Genomic DNA, 22,474 nt, shown 5'->3' on the forward strand with positions numbered 1-22,474 from the left:
CTTAAATCCATAAGGAAATAAAGGAATAACTCTCCGTTCTATATGAGATTCAAAACCAGGCTAGTTTGAAGACGGAGGGATTGAGTTACTGGTGTAGACACATACCCATCCTCACCATGATTGAATGTGAGAGACGGTTTTTTTTTCATTATTAAGGCAGTGATCAATCATCTCAATTTCCTAGTATTCTTAAAAGGCTTTTCTCTGGAAACCTGGACATCCAAAAGGATGTAAATGAAGAAATCATTGGCCGTGTGTGTCGACTACTGATTTTAGTTCCTGTGGTCATTTTTGTAATATAAGAAGTTTATGTTGAGTCTGAAATTCCATATTCATAGTTGCTTTGACAACGGATCTCTGCGATACTTCCCAACACTTCGGAATGGACTTCGAGTAAAATGATACAAACCGTCAAGATTGCAAATAATTTTATTTAATCAAAAGGTAGGTACATAGCTCTTGGAAGAAAACATTTCAGATTTAGTGCTAAATTTGGAAGATAAAATTTCAGATTTAGTGCTGAAAATCAAACAAAAATGTCAGATTTAGTGCTAAATTTCAAGTAAGCTATAGTGCTGATGCTGATGAAGGAAAAAGAGCTTCGAAAAATGTATTCCTGAAGAAGATGGTGAGCCAGGTTGCCGATATTACCATTTGGTGAAGTTGGGCTTCATCCTGTAGGTGGGCTACATTGATCAGTGGATCCTTGTGTGGTGGTCTTTATCCAGTCGACGAATCAGTGGCGACAGTTGTTAGGCCAAGTAAAGAAACTATCATCAGTGGCGGCAGTTGTCATGCCAAGTAAAGTACTATCATCAGTGGCGGAAGTTGTTAGGCCAAGTAAAGTACTATCATCAGTGGCGGAAGTTGTTAGGCCAAGTTAAGTACTATCATCAGTGGCGGAAGTTGTTAGGCCAAGTAAAGTACTATCATCAGTGGCAGAAGTTGTTAGGCCAAGTTAAGTACTATCATCAGTGGCGGAAGTTATCAGGCCAAGTAAAGTACTATCATCAGTGGCATTAGTTGTCAGGCCAAGTAAAGTACTATCATCAGTGGCATTAGTAATCAAGGCCAAGTAAAGTACTATCATCAATGGAGGTAGTTGTCAGGCCAAGTAAAGTACTATCATCAGTGGAGGTAGTTGTCAGGCCAAGTAAAGTACTATCATCAGTGGCATTAATAATCAAGGCCAAGTAAAGTACTATCATCAATGGAGGTAGTTGTCAGGTCAAGTAAAGTACTATCATCAGTGACATTAGTTGTCAGGCCAAGTAAAGTACTATAATCAGTGACATTAGTTGTCAGGTCAAGTAAAGTACTATAATCAGTGACATTAGTTGTCAGGGGAAGTAAAGTACTATCATCAGTGGCATTAGTTGTCAGGGGAAGTAAAGTACTATCATCAGTGGCATTAGTTGTCAGGGGAAGTAAAGTACTATCATCAGTGACATTAGTTGTCAGGCCAAGTAAAGTACTATCTTCAGTGGCGGCAGTTGTTGACCGAGTTGTCGTCGAAACCTCCCTGGATGGAAGAAGGAAATAATATTGTAAAAAGGAGTCATAATCATGGAACAGAAAAAGCGCAAGAATTGGCATCGATAATGACATGATAAACTTTTGGTTCAAAGATGCAAATTTGTGACTTAGAATAAACTTTTTGTTTGGTGAAATAAGGATTATTTCAAAATCCATTGACGAAAATACTCTTGTTCTGTTGCAAGGTGCAAATGTCAGTTTACACTCTGTATTTCTTAAAATATGATTATTAATACAAATAGTAAGAATGAATTAATCTCACTTATTAGTCCTTCCCCTTCAGAAAATTCGACCTAAGCTGTTCGCACTTTCCGTTATTAAGCCGTGAAGTCTTGTACAAGGGGTGAGGCTGCTAGGCCTCCCTCACGGGCACATTGGCCCTCAAGGAAGTTGCGCTTGTTTTCAACAGATGCTATTTGGGGAAGTGTGCCTCTGAAAGCTCAGAGATCAGCAATTGCGGGATTTCCTCGTTTAGTGGCGGCTTTCTCCTCCCCTCAAACGATTCTTGGAATTCATGTCCAGCTTGTGTGTTCCATAGTTACTGTATCTTGTTCTCCTTTTAGAAATTGATCAGACTTCCCTGAGACACTCGCTCCCATTTCAATTCTTCCTTCCTAACGCCTGCGCCACCAACCCCCTCCGCCACCCCCCTATTTTTTACCCTGGACTCCATCCCAGGGAGCTTCCGCCATGTTTAATACTAGCGCCTCGGAGGTGACGCGTAAGTGAATACATACCGGGTTAATATCGATGCTGTCTTAGTGATTATGTTTAAACCTGATTTGTTTTAGATTTTTGTGTAACAATATTGCAGAAATATTGACATTTAGTTATCAAACAAGAGATCAACTAGAGATCAACTAGACACCTTCACATAGGAAGGGAGGAAAACTATTCTTTAGAGGACTGAAAGACGACTTTTCACGGAAAATCCTGGACTCGGTGAATTTAGTCGGCTGAGTTCAAAAATGCAGCCAGTACCAAATAAGATGTGGGTTTTAATTTATTGACATCAACAATGCGAGTGTAGAAAAACAAAAGACAGAGGTATCTGGGCATATATTATATTATAATAAAAGGCTAGCAGAGAACTTCAGAAATAATTGATTCTTATCTGGTGATAATACTTTTTACATAAAAGAAAATCTTACCAAGGGATGGTCATTCCTGATGTTTCACTGCTACCCCACAGGCTCTATAAAAGAAAGAGAAACTGCCGTGAGAAGAGAAAAAGCTTTCAGTATATAACTATTTATTACATTATTTATCACTATATATCATTCGAGCTACAAATGTCCTTTAATATCTAATTCGCTCCAAATGTCCTTTAATATCTAATCAGGACCGACAGTGACATACCGATTCGGTATGGCACTGTCAGTCCTGATTTCGTGCCTCTCCGCAGGACGGTGGTTCGATCCCATGAGGGGACGAAATTATTATCAACTAAAAAATTCCCCTTTGGTACATATATGAAAATATATCAATTCCGAGGTAGAGCGAATTAGATATTAAAGGACATTTGTGTCTCGAATAATTTATATGAATCACGTTGATGTGATAATTATTCATCACTATTATATATATGTATATATATATATATATATATATATATTTATATATATATATATATATATATATATATATATATATATATATATATATATATATATATATACACAATTAAATCAACACAGAATTTGCCAATAGAGGTGGAATGTTAGTAACACAAGATAGCAGAAAGGGTGGAAGGTTTGTTCATATTTCCCAAAAGTCATATACCGTAAATCGTAAAAGTATCAACCAGACAATCAAGAAAACATCATCATCCTCTAGTCAGGACTCGGAAACAATTGTGGAAAGGAAAAGGATTTTGAATGATGACTGATATTGAGAGGCGAGTGCCGGTGGGTTCAAACTGGGATGATCTTATGAATAAAATTATAATCTGATAGCAATAGCATGGAGCAGACCCATTTGCCAACACAGTGTTACATTTTTTGAGTCTAGTTTCACCCCATATATGTTTTGAGCCAAGAAAACCCTAGACTTAGCGCATCTCTTTCCTCACGTGATGCTTCTTGTACTTGTAGTTCGAAGTGGAACAGCTGAGCTGTCGTTTTATCCAGTCAACGTTTTTTGTAACTCACAAATTGTGTTAGTACAAAACTCAGATCCAAGAAGAGACGATAATTTCCATTCGTAAATAATTTTTTCATGCATTCGTAATGTTACTTCACTGCTGTCATTCCTCTTTTAGGCACCAATTTTCAGTTTGCTGTATTCATCGAAATCGTGCCCTGACTCTTTCTTGCGTGGTGGTCACACTGACGCTTTGTCAATGGAAATCAATGAGGTAATCAACGGTTGCAAGTGTGTATTTTCATATGCAAGTGGATGGGAATTAGCGTCAATCTATTCTAGACGGCTCATTCTCTCAACTTTGTCTATTTCTACTTTGATGACAACAAATAACTTCATGATGCATCATTTGATAAAAACTTCCTAATTTGTGTGTACCCAAACAAAACACTGTTTTGCCTATTCAGTACACAATTTCAAGACTCCGAGTTTTGATCATATAATAAATAAGTTTGATGAAATCCACCTGTTTAAAATTAATTTGATCTCCCTTAAATTTACGAACATGAGATATAATAGCAAAAAAAAAAAAAAAAAAAAAAAACTCTTAACCCAAATGCAGTGTCATTGAAAATACACAAGAGAAATATTGAAGTATAGCAATTGATTCATAGAGGAAATATCGTTCATAAAAACTTTTTATGTCCGGCAAAAACTTTTGAGGATAACATTTTTTTTTTTTTTTTTTTTTTTTTTAATTCCTTAAAAAGACGCCCACCCCCCCCCCCTCCCCCCCCCCCCCCCCCCCCGGCTTTTTTTTTATCCGGGGCGATGTTTGTTTTTTCCCCTTTTTTGTTTTTTTGGGGTTAACAAAAAAAAAATTGGGTTATAAAACCCTGTGAACGTTTACCACATCACATTTTTGAATAAGGGAGGGCCATTTTCTTTTCCTAATTTGCTCTTTACAACTTCGCTCTTTAACTTTCTGTAAAGAGTTTTCCGGGGAGTAGCCAACGTATTTTTGAAATGAATAATAATTTTGTTAAATTTCAGGGAGAGTTTTTTTCGGTATTTCAGCTGCTCTAACAGAACTGCTGCGAAAGTTTGTAATCAAAAAGAAATCGGAGGGATTAAATTCCTTTTTTTTTGTTTTTTTGATTTTCCTTTTCATCGTAATGTCAGGTGTACTACGGCAACTGCAATCTATAATCCACACACATCCACCAACAATATTTATTTCAATAATTTGTTTCTTTTAACGGACTAAACAGACCTTATTTTTTTTCAATAAAATCATCCACATTTTTTTCGGTCCTGAATATATATTAGGTGCCAATACTTTTTATTTGTTATTTCAAAATCAAAAAATATAGGCTTATAAGACAATGGCTGTCAATTTCTATATATATATATATATATTAATATTCGTATAATATATATATATATATTATATAATTATCAATATTATAATATATAATATATCTGAGGGTATATAATATATATTCGTTATATCCATTATAGATATATAGATATAATATTATATATATCTTTAATATATTATCTAATAATTATCGAATATCTATATATATCTATATATAAATATATCTTCTAATATATCATATATATATTATATATAATATAGTATCTATATATATATATATATATTATATAGATATCCTACTATATATATATATATAATATTCTAGTTATATTTATATATAGATATATATTATACTATATATATAGATTCTCTTATATATATAATTATATATATATATATTATTATATATGGATATATATATATATAACTATATATATAATCATACTATTATCTAATTATATATTATATATATATCTCTATAATATTAATATATTATGATATGATAGAGAGAGAAGAGAGAGAGAGGGAGTAGAGAGAGAGACGATAGAGAGAGAGAGAGAGAAATTGAAATTGTTACAATGAAAAATATTGCCTAGTAAAACCCTGTAAAATGGCTATTATTCGCCTTACTAGTGGTAAAGCAAATGTAAATATTGGCCACGAACCTTTTCCTTTTTCCTAAAAAGCCATCAGTACGAAAGTAAGAATGGTCGATAACAATAAAATACGAAAAAGAACACGGACAAGCAGAAAGGGGTCACTGTTGAGAGGTTAATAATTCCTGAAACTAAGAACAGGACGGCCTATCGGCAGAAGTAATTCTCATACCAGGCACATCCCCAAAAGAAAACAAAGCAGAGTTGACAGGCTTCATCTTGGCTTCTGCCACTGGGACGATCTTCAGCTGGATTTCTAAGAGCGGACCTAAGCTTTGGTGCTCGATTCATGAAACCCCACCGAAGAAATGCCGAACGCTGAGCTTGGGACCCGCTCCCGTAATATATAGCGAGATTCGCTCGTGTTTTGCCCTCGTTCCCTAATTGTTCTTGACTATCGTCAGCAAAACACTTGTTTGGCTCATAGTGTTTAAAATGTTGCACGTGATCGTGAACCAACGTGACTTTGGCTGGTTTACATGCAAAAAAGCCGGTATGATTTTTTATGTAATGAGGAAGTGGTCTTGGTTATGATTAAATGGTTTGGCCTTGGTACGGGCCCACACCAATGAACAATTTGTAATTTTATTTAACTTCCCGCGAATATAGATTTTGCTCGACATAACCTTCTTGAACCAGTTAGATAAATAGAAACAAAGAAGACAATTCCGGGTATTCGAAATTTTAGGGCCCAAACCTTATTCTTTAGTAAGACGGGTGGATGCAAATTAACTCATGAAGCTTTAAAAAAGCACATTTGACGCTTTGGCGCCCCTGAACCCCCCCCCCCCCCAAACCCCCCACCACTCCCGGGCAAAAGGGACGATTTAATAGGGACTCCCTCCTTATCAAATAATAATCTGATTCTAAGAGTTTGTCAATTGAAATTGATTCAATATAAAGTAAAAAATTTTCAAATAGTTTACCATCAGTTTCTCACAGTTATAATAATTATGGAAGTCAACAATCACTGAGTCCTAAGGAAATTCTACGTTTACAGCCACTTCTGTCAATATTTGTAGTCCTACTTATTGTTTGCCATAATTTCGACGTCACAGTCATTCCCAGAAAAACATTTTTTTTCAAACTTCGATGGTCACAATCAATCCAGGTTATCATTTTGTTAATTTCGATCTCACAATCATTCCATGTTATAATTTTCTTAATTTCGATGTCACAATTATTCCGGGTTATCATTTTTGCTAATTTTCGATGTCACGATCAGAACAGGTTATAATTTTCCTAATATCGATGTTACATTCATTCCAGGTAATCATTTACTTAATTTCGACGTCACAATCACTCCAGGGTATCATGTTCCTATTTTTGATGTAACAATCAGAGCAGGTTAGAATTTTCTTTATTTCGATGTCACAATTATTCCAGGTTATTTTCTTATTTTCGATGTCACAATCAGAGCGTATTATCATTTTCTTAATTTCGATGTCGCAATCATTCTAGTTTATCATTTTCTCAATTTTGATGTTACAATTATTCCAGATTATAATTTTTTAAATTTCGATGGTTACAAATCATTATCCAAGGCCTATTATTTTAGTTCATTTCGATGTTCCAACAAATCGTTTTAGGTTAACCATTTTCTTAATTTCGATGTCACAATCATTGCAAGTTACAATTTTCTTATTTTCGATGTCACAGTCAGAAAAGGTTATAATTTTCTTAATTTCGATGTCACCATCACTCAAGGTAACCATTTTCTTAATTTCGATGTCACAATATTTCTAGGTTATCATTTTCTTAATTTTGATGTCACAATCCATTGGCATGGTAGTCATTTAGTTTAATTTTGATGTCAGCCAAGATAACTCTAGGGGCTTCTAGGTTATCATTTTTTTAATTTTGATGTTAAAATCATTCCAGGCTATAATTTAGTTAATTTCGATGTCACAATCGTTCTAGGTTACCATTTTCTTATTTTCGATTTCACAATCATTGTAGGTTATAGTATTCTTAATTTTGATATCACAATTATTCCAGGATATCATTTTCTTAATCTCTATGTCACATTCATTCAAGGTTATAATTTTTTAAAACTTTGATGTCACAATCATTTCATGGCATCATTTTCTGTTTCTGTTACAATCAATCCTGGTTATCATTTTGTTGTTAATTTTTTTGGTGGTCCACAATTACTCCTGGTTATCATTTTCCCCAATAGGCGGATGTTACAATCATTCCAGGTTTTTCTTCTTAATTTGTATGTTATAATCTCTCCAGGTTATCATTTTCTCAATGTCGATGTCACAACATTCCAGGTTATCATTTTCTTAATTTCGATGTCTCAATAATTTCATGTTATTTTCTTAATTACGATGTCACACTTAGCCTACTCTCGGTTATCATTTTCTTAATTGCAATGCCTCAATCACTCTAGGTTATCTTTTTTTTTTTTCAATTTTGATGTTACAATCATTCTAGGTTATTATTTTGTTAATTTCATTGTCACAATAATTTTAGGTTATTATTTTATTTCGATTTCACAAGCACTCCAGGTTATCATTTTCTTAATTCGATATCACAATCACTCCAGGTTATCATTTTCTTAATTTTTTGTAAAATTTTTTGATGATACGATAGCTTACCTTGTAAATTTCATTGGCTCAGTCACTGTCACTTATAAATTTCGATAATATAATCAATCCAACTAATGAAGTTTGATTACATAGCCACTGAGGCTTGTAAATTTTGGAAAGGCAATGTGTCCAGCTTGTAAATTTCGATGATGCATCACTCCAGCTTTTGTAAAGTTTGATTACATAGCCACTGTAGCTTGTAAATTTTGACAGGGCATTATCTCCAGCTTATAAATTTTTAATTTTGTTGCAATCCCCACGCCATCTTTTTTATTTTAAGAGAACAATACTTTTGGTCTTTAAAATCTTTAACATCGAAGTACTGCAGCCTATAAACTTAGTTAGAAAGTTTATTCAGCCTCCATGAAGACTAAGCCCATTATGTAACTATTCACAAATTCGAACGCCACTGGTCATGAATGGATACTTTTTGAACCCAAGAGTGGACAGTAATGGATTTATTTACAAAATCATCTTTAAATATATCTTGTCACTTAGTAATGAGCAATCTCTAGTTTATTCGCAGCGAATAACCAGTTTAAATTGAATGAACAGATGGTTTGAGGTAAAGAACGGTAAAAGATTTACTTATTTTTAATTTAGTTTCTTATGTACAATTAAAATTTTTCGTTTGGACCAAAGGTGAGTTTCCAGGGGACATGATTTTTTTTTTTATCAATAGCTTAATTTTCCAAAATAAGAATAAATTAACAGGATATTTCCATTGAGTGTCCGTTATTCTCTCTCTCCTCTCTCATCTCTCCTCTTCTCCTCTCTCATCTCTCTCTCCTGTTGTGTGTGTGTGTGGTGTGTGTGTGTGTGTGTGTGGTGTTGTGGTGTAATAACAAGCAGCAGTTACAGTTAATTCTTTCTACGATAATGTCGGTTTTTCAAGGGCCATTTCTTTCAGTTAGAATATTGTAAAACATAATGGGCTATATTGATTTCCTGAAACTCTGGGGGTGGGGTTGTTTGGGGAAGGTTGGGGGTGGGATGGGACCCTTAACCCCTTCACTGGTAGAACTTCCTCATACACAGCGCAATCCGGTAAGTGACGAGACTTCAAATATATCAAGGTTATAATACACATATGGGGAAAGAATATGTTATAATAGGATTTATTTTTTGTGTGATTTGACTTCTTATGGATTAGTTCCCCATTCCGTGTAAATGCTATCCCAAAGAAAAAGATCTATATTTCTAATCGTTCTCCAGCGTCCCTTGAAGTTCATTATATAAATTCACCACTCCTTTTTATAAAAAAAAAAAAAAACTTTCCATGTATCACATAGGGTCCTACTTCCCTTTTTCCTTACCATGCCGGGATAACTCAGTACGACATAGTACATTTTATTATTTTGTTAATATACCTACCAAACAAATTCAAGTATAAAGTAAATATATAAAACATAATTTCCTCCAATATTTTTTATTTCGTCTTTAAATTCAATCGAAGGTCCAAAATTGGGTGGAAAACAACCACAATTTTTTTATGAGGATTTGAATACAAACTATTTAAATTTTTCACTGTGTCGCCTCAGGTAAGGGGGGTTAGTGGTGTCAGTGTAACTCCAAATTGGTGCACTGTAGGCCATTGCCTAAGGTTCTTTGTAGCGTCTCTTTGGGGGCCCCTTTTAGCTGCAGGCTCTTTGCATTCCTTTTTCTGAACTCTCCGTTTCATGTTTCTTCCTTCCTTCCATTGTGACTTTCCAACTCTCCTCGAACAATTGTCCTCATTTCATAGCTGAATAGACCTCGTAGGTTCCCAGCGGTTTGGCCTTTGGCCTGAATTTTATAATCCCAATCCAATCGAATTCATATTGCCGCTGACCCCCAGTGGTTACTTCGTACCCCGCTGTTTGGTCCACCCCTGAATTGTAAATGCTCAGCCAAAGTCGAAACAACTGTTAGTCGATTTTGATTTGAACGGGTTTTTTCTTGTGATTTTCGTTCTAGTTGCCCCCCCCCCCCCCCACCCCCCCCCCTCTCTCCTCTCTCTCTCTCTCGTCTCTCGAGTGGTACCTGTTTTTTATGCTTGCCTAATCATTAGAAAATACATAATAAATAGTTCTAACCAGATTGCTATGATGAATTGCTTACTTTCATGAATTAGGAGTTTTAAGAAAGAAATATGAACCATCCAAAGTCTTCAATTTAAAACTTATTCTTTGTCAACTCTCAGTGTGTTCCGTACATGGTTTCTTAGCACTTGTTTCCCAATGAACATTTGTGCTTTATTGTATGGAATCCCGAAGAATGTTTCCTTAAAAAATAGGCCAGTAAAAAGATAAACTATAGGCCTATTAAACTTTGCTAGAGGCCTCAGTTTCACTGGTTTACTAGAGAAATTGAGGCAAGCATAAAAATAGCTTTTAGGTCTTAGCCTAATTTTGGGGTGCTGATGTCCAGATTCGAATCAAGTTTTTCAGTCATCACCCTCTAGACTTTGAGATATACATTTATATATGCAACATAACTATATGTAACCATGGATAGTTCGATTGCTACCAAAGATTGAGTCCCTATATAGGACATTGTGTGCTTTTCTAATTAGAAATTTTAGGAATTGTGGTCTTTTTAGAAAATTGACATGCCGTATTTTTTACTAAAGGCATCTTTCAACCCTGTCAATGCAATTCTGGCCTATCCCAGATCGCCTAGGGGGGGTGGGGGTGAGAGCAAGACGGTTCGTATCGTGCCTGGTGGAACACAGTGTCCAAGAAAATAATTCCCTCTGTTTGGACATGGAACAAGGTTGCTTATCTTCTTCCTCTTCATGTCAAGCTTGGTTTAATGAAGAATTTCGTGAAGGCCATGGACAGAAATGGCGCTGCCTTCCAACACTTGTTCACAGCTCTGAGTTCTGCTAAACTCAAGGAGGGCATCTTCGTCAGTCCTCAGATCCGGGAGGTGCTGCAGGATATGGACTTTGAGGAGCTTCTTACCTTAAAGGAAGTGAGAGCATGGAAGCATTTGAGTCAGTCTGCAATGACTTCCTCGGTAACAAACGGGTACCAGATTACCAAGAGTGTAGCGAGAAGTTGTTGCAGTCTTATGAGGATATGGGATGCCGAATGTCACTCAAAATTCACTTTCTCCACTCCCACCTCATCTTCTTCCCTGCAGTGAGTGATGAGCTTGAAGAAAGGTTCCACCAAGATAATACTAAGATGAAGAGCAACTAACTACCAAGGCAAGTGGAAACCCAGCGTGATGGGGACTTCTGCTTGATGCTTTTGCGTGACAACCCGGAGGCAAAGTACACAAAATCATTCCCCCCTAGAAAAAACAGAAAAAGAAAAAAAACACTTTTGTCCGCTGTATTATGATTTGTGTGTATTGTATTATCCAAATAGATTTAGTTCCATCGGTGTTCTATATCTATGTTTTTTTTCTGTAATATGCCTTTGTAATAAATGTAATATACACATTATATTTTGAATTTATATGCGTTATAATTAAAAGGAGATGTGTGAGAGCGAAAACACTAGAGGTGACAGAGCAAAACTGTACAGAAATTTGAATTCACCCGATCAAAATTAGTCAAAGAACACCTATTCACATCCTTGCCTCAGAGTAAAAAAATAAAAATAAAATTTTAACCAGTGATTATTAAATTAATAGACATGAAACAATCTTATAGGGTTAAGTCGAGGAGTTTGAGTCAAATAATTAACAAGGAATTGGTGTTGGTATGTGGGTGCGAGAGAGGGAGAGGGAGAAAGATTGTTTATGAAACCTGTCTAGTTATGCTTTCTCCAAGGACTATTGTGGAATTACAATATATATATATATATATATATATATATATATATATATATATATATATATGTAGGCCTAGGGTTTTTTGATTAATAATATATTGCCAATATGTTCGCTGTGACCTATGGAATGTGAAGAACAGTGGAGAAGCAACGACCCGAGAAAGCTGAACAATGGGTTTCTATGGATGGCGTGAGATAAAACTGCTTAGTTAGACAAGTCAATGTACGATAGTTTATTAACTCTTCTCAAAGTGCCCTTGTGAGGCGCTAACGAAGCGTGCATTCGTATGTGCGTGTGTGCCTCTTCTATTCATAATGTATTTCTAGCCAAGTCTATGGGAAGACTTGCACAAAGATTCGTGGGAGGAAGGAAGGGCCACGATGGCGGTGCCTAAGTGTTTTTTGGAATAGTGAGTGAGATATTCCGGCTGCATGGGTGAGTTAAATCACTTTAGCCAAAGGGATGGCTTGTTGTCTGTTTGACATTTTTTGTAATATTCAATCTTTAATCTCTGATTGTTAAACTTGTGTGTGTACTTACGGGATGTGTTCTGTGTCTTTGAAACAGACGGTTCTGGCAAAGGGGGGACCGAGAGTCTTAGGGGGACAGAGAGTCCCAGATGGGACAGACATTTTGGTGTGACTACATTTACTGTTTAGACATTTTGATAGTGGGGTAACTTGAAGTAAGTTAGTCTGTAAGACTTGATTAATTCATTATTTATTCATTGTTAATAAATTTATTTTCTTATGATGCAACTCTCTCATTTTAATTACCTGTTAGAGTGGAGAGAGAGAGAGAGAGAGAGAGAGAGAGAGAGAGAGAGAGAGAGAGAGAGGGGGCTGTGTGTATTAGTTTGCCTTGGACGCTCGAGTTACAAACGTTTTACCAAATGAATAATGGGAATATCCCCCCATTACATATATATATATATATATATATATATATATATATATATATATATATATATATATATATATATGCATGTATATATATATGCCATATCACACCACCGTGACTCATATATACGCACTAAGCTACAAAGGTTCCTTAATAGCTAATGTGTTCTACCTCTGAATTAACATATATTTTCGTATATGTTAACCGAAGGGGAATTTTTAAGTTGATAAGAAATTCGTCGGCTCATGGGTGCGAACCCTGAACCAAGATTTCAGGAGGTACAGTGAAGGTCATTTACTCACAAGGCTATCACAAGAGGTATAAGTTAACGCCACTTCTCACCTACAAGTCCTTGTTCCCGTAGGTGGACCTCATGTGGTGCACTCTAGGCATTACTCTTTGGCTCTTAGCTGCAACCAAGTTCGTTCCTTTTACAATACTTCCTTTCATATTCTTTCTTCATCTTACTTTCCACCCTCTCCTAATATTTGATTCAGAGTGCAACTGCGAGGTTTTCCTCCTGCTTCACCTTTCTAATCTTTCACTGTCAATTTCCATTTCAGCATTGAATGACTTCATAGGTCCCAGTGCTTGGCCTTTGGACTAAATTCTATATTCTAAATTCCAAATCTCTGTTTCGCTCAGGTATTCTTTGTTTTAGAGTCGGCATCAACCCACCTTTATCTTGATAACTTTGTATTGCTTTTATTGCATGTAGCCTTATTATGAGTCTTATCACATCATCGTGATTCATATATACGTCTCATGATAGCCTTGTGGGTAAACAGAGCTTCACTGTAGGCCCTGAATTCTTTGTTCCGTGGTTCGCGCACATGAGCCGCCGCTGCAAAGGCCCTCAAGTAATTCTTCCACTCCACCACATAAGGTGCACTGTCACCACTAACCCCCTTACGGTGAAAAAGGAGGATGTAATTACCATTATGCTCTTGACTTCTTGATTTCCTGCTGTTTTTGGCTGTGCTTTTCACTTGAAGCTTTGAAATCCAAAAGGACACCAATGAAGAAATTCTGGTTAGAAGATGGAGGTAAACGGTAACCATCTCACCGGAGATCAGCTAAGATTTCCCAGAGGCAAAATGAAACCATTCTCAACACACTAGCACAATGGATCAAAATATAAAGACTGTTAAGGTCACATTCACAAGATGTGGCATCTGTAATGTACAATAATTGTCATGTCTATAGTGACCCATTAATTCGTCAGTTTTTGTATATTTTTCCACTGAAAGCCTTAAAATCCATAAGGAAATAAAGGAATAACATCTCAATTCTATACGAGATTCAAAACCAGGCTAGTTTGAAAACCGAGGGTTTGAGTTACTGGTGTAGACACATACCCATCCTCACCATGATTATGTGGATGTGCGAGACGGTCTTTTTTTCTTCTTTTTTTTGCATTGTTAAGGCAGTGATCATTTGTCTCCTCGATTTCCTAGTATTGTTAAAAGGCTTTTCTTGAGAAACCTGGACATCCAAAAGAATGTAAATGAAGAAATCATTCTGGCTTGTGTGTTGACTACTGATTTCAGTTCCTGTGGTCATTTTTGTAATATAAGAAGTTCATGTTGAGTATAAGATTAAATATCCAAAGTTGTCATCTCAGAATGATAAAGCTAAGAGTTTTACCTATGGTTATTTATAATTACATGGAAAAGATGGATGAAGAATCAGGTGTGAAGCCACTGCATGGAACGTGAAGGTCCAGCAGTTTGCTTTGACAATGGATCTCTGCGATACATCCCAACAATTCGGAATGGACTTCGAGTAAAATGATACAATATGCTTGCAAGTAATTTTCATTAATTAAAAGGTACATAGCTTTTGGAAGATAACATTTCAGATTTAGTGCTACATTTGGAAGATAAAGTTTCAGATTTAGTGCTGAAAATCAAACAAAAATGTCAGATTTAATGTTAAATTTCAAATAAGTTTTAGTGATGATGCTGATGAAGGAAAAAGAACTTCAAAAAATTCATTCCTGCAGAAGATGATGAGCCAGGTTACCGGTATTACCATTTGGTGAAGGTGGGCTTCATCCTTTTGGTGGGCTACATTGATCAGTGGATCCTTGTGCAGTGGTCTTTATCCAGTTGACGAATCAGTGGCGCCAGTTGTTTGGTCAGGTGAAGTACTATCCTCATTGGCGGCAGTTTTTCAGACAAGTAAAATACTTGCATCAGTGACGGGAGTTGTTGGGCTAGGTGAAGTACTTGTATCAGTGGTGGGAGTTATTAGGTCAGTTGTATCCATTGCGGCTGTTGTTGCCAAGTTGTCGATGAAGCCTCCCTGGAAGAGGAAGGAAATAATATTTAAAAAGCAGCCATAATTATGGAACAGAATAAGCGCAAGAATTAGCATCAATAATAACATGATAAACTTTTGGTTCAAAGGTGCAATTTTGTAACTGAGAATGAACTTTTTGATTTGTGAAATAAGGATTAATTTCAAAATACATTTAGGAAAGTACTGTTGTTCTGATGCAAGGTGCAAATGTCAGTTTACATTCTGTATTTCTTGAAATATGATTATCAATAGTTATAGTAAAAATGAATTCATTTCACTTATCAGTCCTTTCCCTTCAGAAAATCAGACATATGCTGTTCGCACTTTCCGTTATTAAGCTGTGAAGTCTTGTACATGGGGTGAGGCTGCTAGCCCTTCCTCACGGGCACAGTGGCCCACAAGGAAGTTGTGCTCGTTTTCAACAGATGCTATTTGGGGAAGTGTGCCTCTGAAAGCTCAGAGATCAGCAATTCCGGGATTTCCTCGTTTAGTGGCGGGTTTCTCCTCCCCTCAAACAATTCTTGGAATTCACCTCCATCTTGTGTGTTCCATGGTTACTGTAGCTTGTTCTCCTTTTAGAAATTGATCAGACTTCACTGAGATACTCGCTCCCATTTCAATTCTTCCTTCCTAACCCCTGCGCCACCCCTCCTTTTTATACTCTGGACTAAGCAAGGTCAATCGTTTGAGAATAAAATTCAATGAAGAGAAAATTGCTGATTTGATTGCAGGTAAAATCGAGCTCTTACGAGGATGGGAAACGTCACGAGTCTCAGCGTTTGAGGTCGTCTCTCATTAATCGGTCGAATTCAGTGGGAGATTTTGGGTGCAATATTTTACAACCTTTGGAAAATCTGCCACTGGATTGTTTTAGGAAGGTTCGAAAAACTTTACTGTTTAGTGACTGCGACTTTTCAAAACAACCTAACATGAGTGAATATATTTCTTTGTTAGATACAGCCATAAGAAGCGTCTCTTTAATAAGGCGAACTTGACAGTCATACAAAAAACAAGCGAGTAACTGAGACGAGACTGTCATATGAAAAAGAGGACGTGAGCCTGTTTTAGGGCAAATGATTTTTTCCTCGTGTTTTGGTTGTGGGAGCTTAGTTGGGGGAAAGGGTAGTGTTGTTTGGTTAGGGGAAAGGGTAGCTCTGTTTAGGGGAAAGGGTAGTGTTGTTGGGGGAAGGGTAACGTTGTTTTGTTGGGGAAAGGGTAGCGTTGTTGGGGAAAGGGTAGCTCTGTTGAGGGGAAAGGGTACCGTTGTTCGGGAAAGGGGTAGAGTTTATTGTGGCACCACTGATGGGGAAATGCAGCGTTGATTGTGGTAACGTTGTTTGGTGAAGGGGCAGCGGTTTGTGGTGTGGGCATGAGTGGCAACACTTGATGTAAGGTATTTTGCTTGCACTTTAGCTTTATATCGATTTTTATTTACTGTTGAATGACGTAATTACAATATTTTTTCTGCTTTCATGACTTCGACCAGAGATTTTGTTGCAACACAAAACTTGAAAGTCCTGAGTGGGAGGCATGACATAGGTTCACGTTTCATTGTTTTGGTTTAAATCTTTAGTGTCTCGGCTTTCATCAGAAAAGAATCGCTGTAGATCAACGATAATCAGACTTTTCTTGCATTAAAAAAAATTTAAATCGGGATTTTTTTTTCGGAAGGAACTGTTAAAATTTAGGCCCATGATATTTATCATTATTTTAAAGAAAATTGGCTTAGCTTTCAATGAAAAAAATATATGTTTCTGATCTCTGTAGTTGTACAAATAATAACCGACAGCATTTTTAAAATTTAAAAACGGTGCGATGCCTTCTTCTTGTATGAATTAGAATCCTGGAGATTTTGTCTCCTCGATTCACTTATTTGTCGAAAAAACAGAGAAAATGGCAAGAAATGTGTCATTGATTTAGGACATAAGTATAGAGACCATGATATTGAAGGAAGTTAGAGTAGTTGGAGTGATTAAAAGGAAAGGACCAAAGAGGGCCATTGTAAACTCCGAAACGGACTAATTTTTATATTAATGCGTTGAAAAACTGAATCATTTACGTTCAATTTGCGTTTATTTCAATTAAGAGTAGTGTAACTAAAGAAACGTTATAATGATGACAGCAGATTGATAAATCATATGAGGCAACCCAGTGCAATGTAACCCTTTTCACCATTTATGACAAATAGACTTGTTTTTATGACCTTTGATGCGCCCTGTAACCTCTGATGCGCCCTGTGAACTTTGATGTGCCCAGTTACCTTTGATGTGCCCTGCGCAATCATCAGGAGCAAGTGAGCGCATACAGGAAGTTAGTGATTGAACTTTTGAAAAGTGCTATATGTGGGGTGAATGAAGAAACTTGCAACAGACTGTGGAATCTGGTGTTTAATGCTCTACTGGTCACGATAGTGGCTGTAGAGACCAACAAAGTGACTAAGTGTATGTTTCATTATACTGTTTTAGAAACTGTTTAAGAAATAACTTCAGCTAAACGTGAGCTAAACGTGACTTAGTTTGTAGCTTTTTAAGGTCAGAAAAAGTATTTCTGCAGTATTGCTAAACAAAAATCTAAAACCAAATCAGGTTTAAACAAAATCACTAGCACAACATCGGTATTAACCCGGTATGTATCCACCTACGCATCACCTCCGAAGTGCTGGTATTAAACATGACAAAAGCTGAATGGTACACCGTGTTTAGTACTAACCTATGTGGGATTAAAGATATCGTTTATTAATATATAGAAATCGATGTATATAATACTTTGATCCTCGAGGGGCTAGTACTAATGACTTCATCCCATGGAACTTCCGCCATGTTTAATAGTAGCACCTTGGAGGTGATGTGTAAGTGGATACATACCGGGTAATACCGATGCTGTCTTAGTGATTATGTTTAAACCTGATTTGTCTTATATTTTTGACTAGCAATATTGCAGAAATATAGACATTTAATTTTCAAACGAGATAAACTAGATAACTTAACATAGGAAGGAGGAAAACTATTCTTTAGTGGACTGAAAGATGACTTTTCACGGAATATCCTGGAAAGATCGGAGGTGCCTCAAAGGTACACTTTGGTACTCCGGCAATAGTGTCGACATCTGCACTAGACTTCGTGAATTGAATCAGCGGAGTTAAAAAACGCAGTCAATACCAAATAAGATGTGTTTTAATTTATTGACAACAACAATGCGAGTGTAGAAAAACAAAAGACAGAGGTATCTGAGCATATATTATATTATAATAAAAGGCTAGTAGAGAACTTCAGAAATAATTGATTCTTAGCTGGTGATAATACTTTTTACGTAAAAGAAAATCTTACCAAGGGATGGTCATTCCAGATGTTTCACTGCTACTCCACAGGCTCTATAAAAAGAAAAAGAAACTGTCGTGAGAAGAGAAAAAGCTATCAGTATATAACTATCACTATCTATATATATATATATATATATATATATATATATATATATATATATATATATATATATATATATATATATATATATATATATATATATATACATACATAACATATATGTATACATATATATATATATATATATATATATATATATATATATTATATATATATATATATATATATATATATATATATATATATATATATATATATATATATATTTATATTCATAAATTAACACAATTTGCCAATAGTGGTGGAATATTAGTAACACAAGATAGCAAAAAGGGTGGAAGGTTTGTTCATATTTCCCAAAAGCCATATAATGTAAATCGTAAAAAGCATCAACCAGACAATCAATAAAACATCATCATCCTCTAGACAGGATTTTGAATCATGAATGAACACTCAAATATTGAGAGGGGAGCGCGGGAGGGTTCAAACTGAGATGATCTTATGAATAAAATTATAATCTGATAGCAATAGCATTGAGCAGACCCATTTGCCATCACAGTGTGATATGTTTTATCTTCTTCCATCATTTGGTGATTTCCAGGGAAACACACTTTAAATGGAGTCTAGTTTCACCCCAAATTTGTTTTGAGCCAAGGAAAACCTTAGGCTTCTGCATCTCTTTCCTCACATGATGTTTCATGTACCTGTATTAGTTTGTAGTTGAACAGCTGATCTGTCGTTTTATCTAGTCAACGTTTTTTGTAAAACACAAATTAGGTTAGTACAAAATTCAGATACGTTCAAAATTCAGATCCAAGAAGAGACGATAATTTCCATTCGTAATCTTTTTTTCATGCATTCGTAATGTTACTTCACTGCAGTCATTCCTCTTTTAGGCACCAATTTTCAGTTTGCTGTATTCATCGAACACGTGCCCTGACTCTTTGTTGCGTGGTGGTCACACTGACGCTTAGTCAATGGAAATCAATCGGGTAATCAACCGTTGCAAGCGTGTATTTTCATATGCAAGTGGATGGGGATTAACGTCAGTCTATTCTAGACGGCTCATTCTCTCAATTTTGTTTATTTCTCATTATGATGAAAACAAATAACTTCATGATGTATCATTCGATGAAAACTTCCTAATTTGTGTTTACCCAAAGAAAATAAACCACGATCAACTGTACATAGAATTGTTTAGCCTGTTCAGTTCACAATTTCAAGACTTCGAGTGTTGATCATATAATAAATGAGTTTGATGCATTCCACCTGTTTAAAATGAATTTGATCTCCCTTTAAAATTAGGAACCACTTAACCGCGTTTTGTCTCTGTGCTCTGCTTCTGATCATCTGTAATTCTACAGCTATACTGGACATCTTCATAGGTCTATTGCAGGAAATATAGCATATAAGGAAGATTGGAAATTTTTAATATATGGTACCAGGAAGGTATAACTGACAGAATCTCATGAGTTTGAGGGAGATTCATTGTCTGAAACGATGCACAGGACTTTTAATGTAGAATTTGCTGAGGGAAAATTTCATGAGAGGAAATTGCAAAAAATAAATTCTTAGCCAAAATGCCGTGTCATGGAAAACACAAGAAAAATACTGAAATGTAGCAATTGATTCATAGAGGAAATGTCATTCATAAAAACTTTGTCGAAAAAATTTGAGAATACATTTAATCTAAAGACGCTCTATGCGATGTTTCTTCGTGTTGTTATAAAAACTATGAACTTTAAACTCACATTTTTTAATGAGGGAATTTTATTATCCTAATCTGTACAACTCGCTCTAAAATGCTATAAAGAGTTTCGGGAGTAGCCAACGTATTTTTTAAATGAAATAATCATTTTAAATTTCAGAACAGTTTTTTGATATTTCGGCTCCTCTAACAGAAATGCTGCGAAAGGTGTAGAAATCGAGCGAGAAATTCCATTCGATTTTATTTCCTTTCATCGTAATGTCAACTACTACGGCTACTGAATTTATCAACACACACACAAAGTATTTATGGCATTTCTTATTCTTTTACTGCAAAACAGATCTTATTTTAAGAGAATCAACCACACTTTTCCTCTAAATACATATTAGCTACTCCTATATTTAGTAAAAAATATATCTTTTAAGACATAGCTGTTGATTTCTATATTTTATATATATATATATATATATATATATATATATATATATATATATATACTATATACATATATATAGAATTAAAACTGTTAAAATAAAGATACTGCCAGGTAAAGCTTGTAAAATCGCTATATTTGCCGTACTTGTGAAAAGAATATAATATTGCCAGCAACGCTTCCCCAAAAAGCCATCATTACGAAAGTAAGAATACCGATAAGAATAAAATACAAAAAAAGACGCGGACAAGCAGAAAGGGGTCACATTGAGAGGAATAAGTCTGAACTAAGAACAGGACGTCTATCGGTAGAAGTAGTCTCATACCAGGCACAGCAGAAACAAAGCAGAGCTGACAGACATCATCTTGGCTTCTGCACTGGGACACTCTTCAGCTGTGCTTCTAAAGCGACTAAGCTTTGGTGCTCGATTCAGGAACCACCGAAGAAATGAGATGCTGAGCTTGGGACCGGCTCCCGTATATATAGCGAGATTCGCTCGTGTTTGCCCTCGTTCCTAATTCCCTGACGATCGTCAGTAAAACACGTGTTGAATGCGCACGTGATCGAACAACGTGACTTGGCTGCCTGCATGCAGAAAAACCGGATGATTTTTATGTAATGAGGAAGTGGTCTGTTATGACAAAGTGTTGGCCTTGGTACATGGCACACAGTGAACATTGTAATTTAATTAACTTCCCGGATATAGATTTTGCTTGACATAACCTTGAACCAGGTAGATAAGAGAAAACAACGAGGCAATTCGGTATTCAAAATTTAGGCCAAAACTTATTTTTCAGTAGAGACGTTGATGCAGATAACTCATGAAGTTTTAAAAAAGCACATTTGACGTTTGGCGCCCTAACCCCTTCCCCCTCCCCCCCAAAAAAAGGGACGATTTATAGGGATTCCCTATCAAATATAATCTGGTTCTAAGTTGTCAATAAAAATTTCAATTGTTCACCATCAGTTCTCACTTTATGATAGTTATGGAAGTCATAATCACTGAGTCTAGAGAAATTCGGTGTTACAATCACTCTTTCAATATCGAAGTCACTGTTATTTGGTTAATTTCTATGTCACAATCATTCCAGATTATCATTTCCTCAAATTCGATGTCACAATCATTCTGTTATAATTTTCTTAATTTCGATGTCACAATTATTCCAGGTTATCGTTTTCTTAATTTCTACGTCACCATCATTTAAGTTTCTCATTTTATAATTTGATGTTACAGTCAGAACAAGTTATCATGTTCCCAATTTCGATGTCGCAATCATCCCAGGTTATCATTTTCTTAATCTCGATGTCACAATAATTCTAAGTTATCCATTTCTTAATATCCATGTCATAATCATTCCACGTTATTTTGTTATTATTTCGATGTCACAATGACTCCTGGTTATCATTTTCATAATTTCGATGTCAAACTCATTCCAGGATATCATTTTTGGTAATCTCGGTGTCACATTCTTCAAGGTTATCATTTTTTTAACGTCGATGTCACCATCATCTTGTGTATCATTTTCTCAGTTTCGATGTTACAATCATTTCTGGTTATTATTTGGTTAATTTTGATGTCACAACTACTCCTGGTTATCATTTTCCCAATAGCAATGTTACAATCATTCCAGGTTTTTTCTTTATTTCGAGGTTACACTCACTCCAGGTTAACATTTTCTTAATGTCGATTTCACAACATTCCAGGTTGTCACTTTCTTAATTTTAATGTCACAGC

At 35.7% G+C, this 22,474-nt stretch overlaps 2 long non-coding RNA genes across 2 annotated transcripts in view; one reads left to right on the forward strand and one right to left on the reverse strand.

Moving 5' to 3' along the window:
- LOC135209038 (uncharacterized) overlaps positions 1-22,474 on the forward strand; it is a 78,267-nt gene that overhangs the window by 43,820 nt on the left and 11,973 nt on the right. The window lies entirely within an intron of this gene.
- Positions 412-21,177, reverse strand: LOC135209037 (uncharacterized). Its single transcript, XR_010313283.1, has 3 exons — positions 21,065-21,177; positions 2,688-2,731; positions 412-1,522 (listed from the first exon to the last, which is right to left on the reverse strand). It is a non-coding gene; the product is annotated as an uncharacterized LOC135209037 (long non-coding RNA).

This window comes from Macrobrachium nipponense, chromosome 37, assembly GCF_015104395.2.
Source record: "Macrobrachium nipponense isolate FS-2020 chromosome 37, ASM1510439v2, whole genome shotgun sequence".
Classification (NCBI taxonomy): domain Eukaryota; kingdom Metazoa; phylum Arthropoda; class Malacostraca; order Decapoda; family Palaemonidae; genus Macrobrachium; species Macrobrachium nipponense.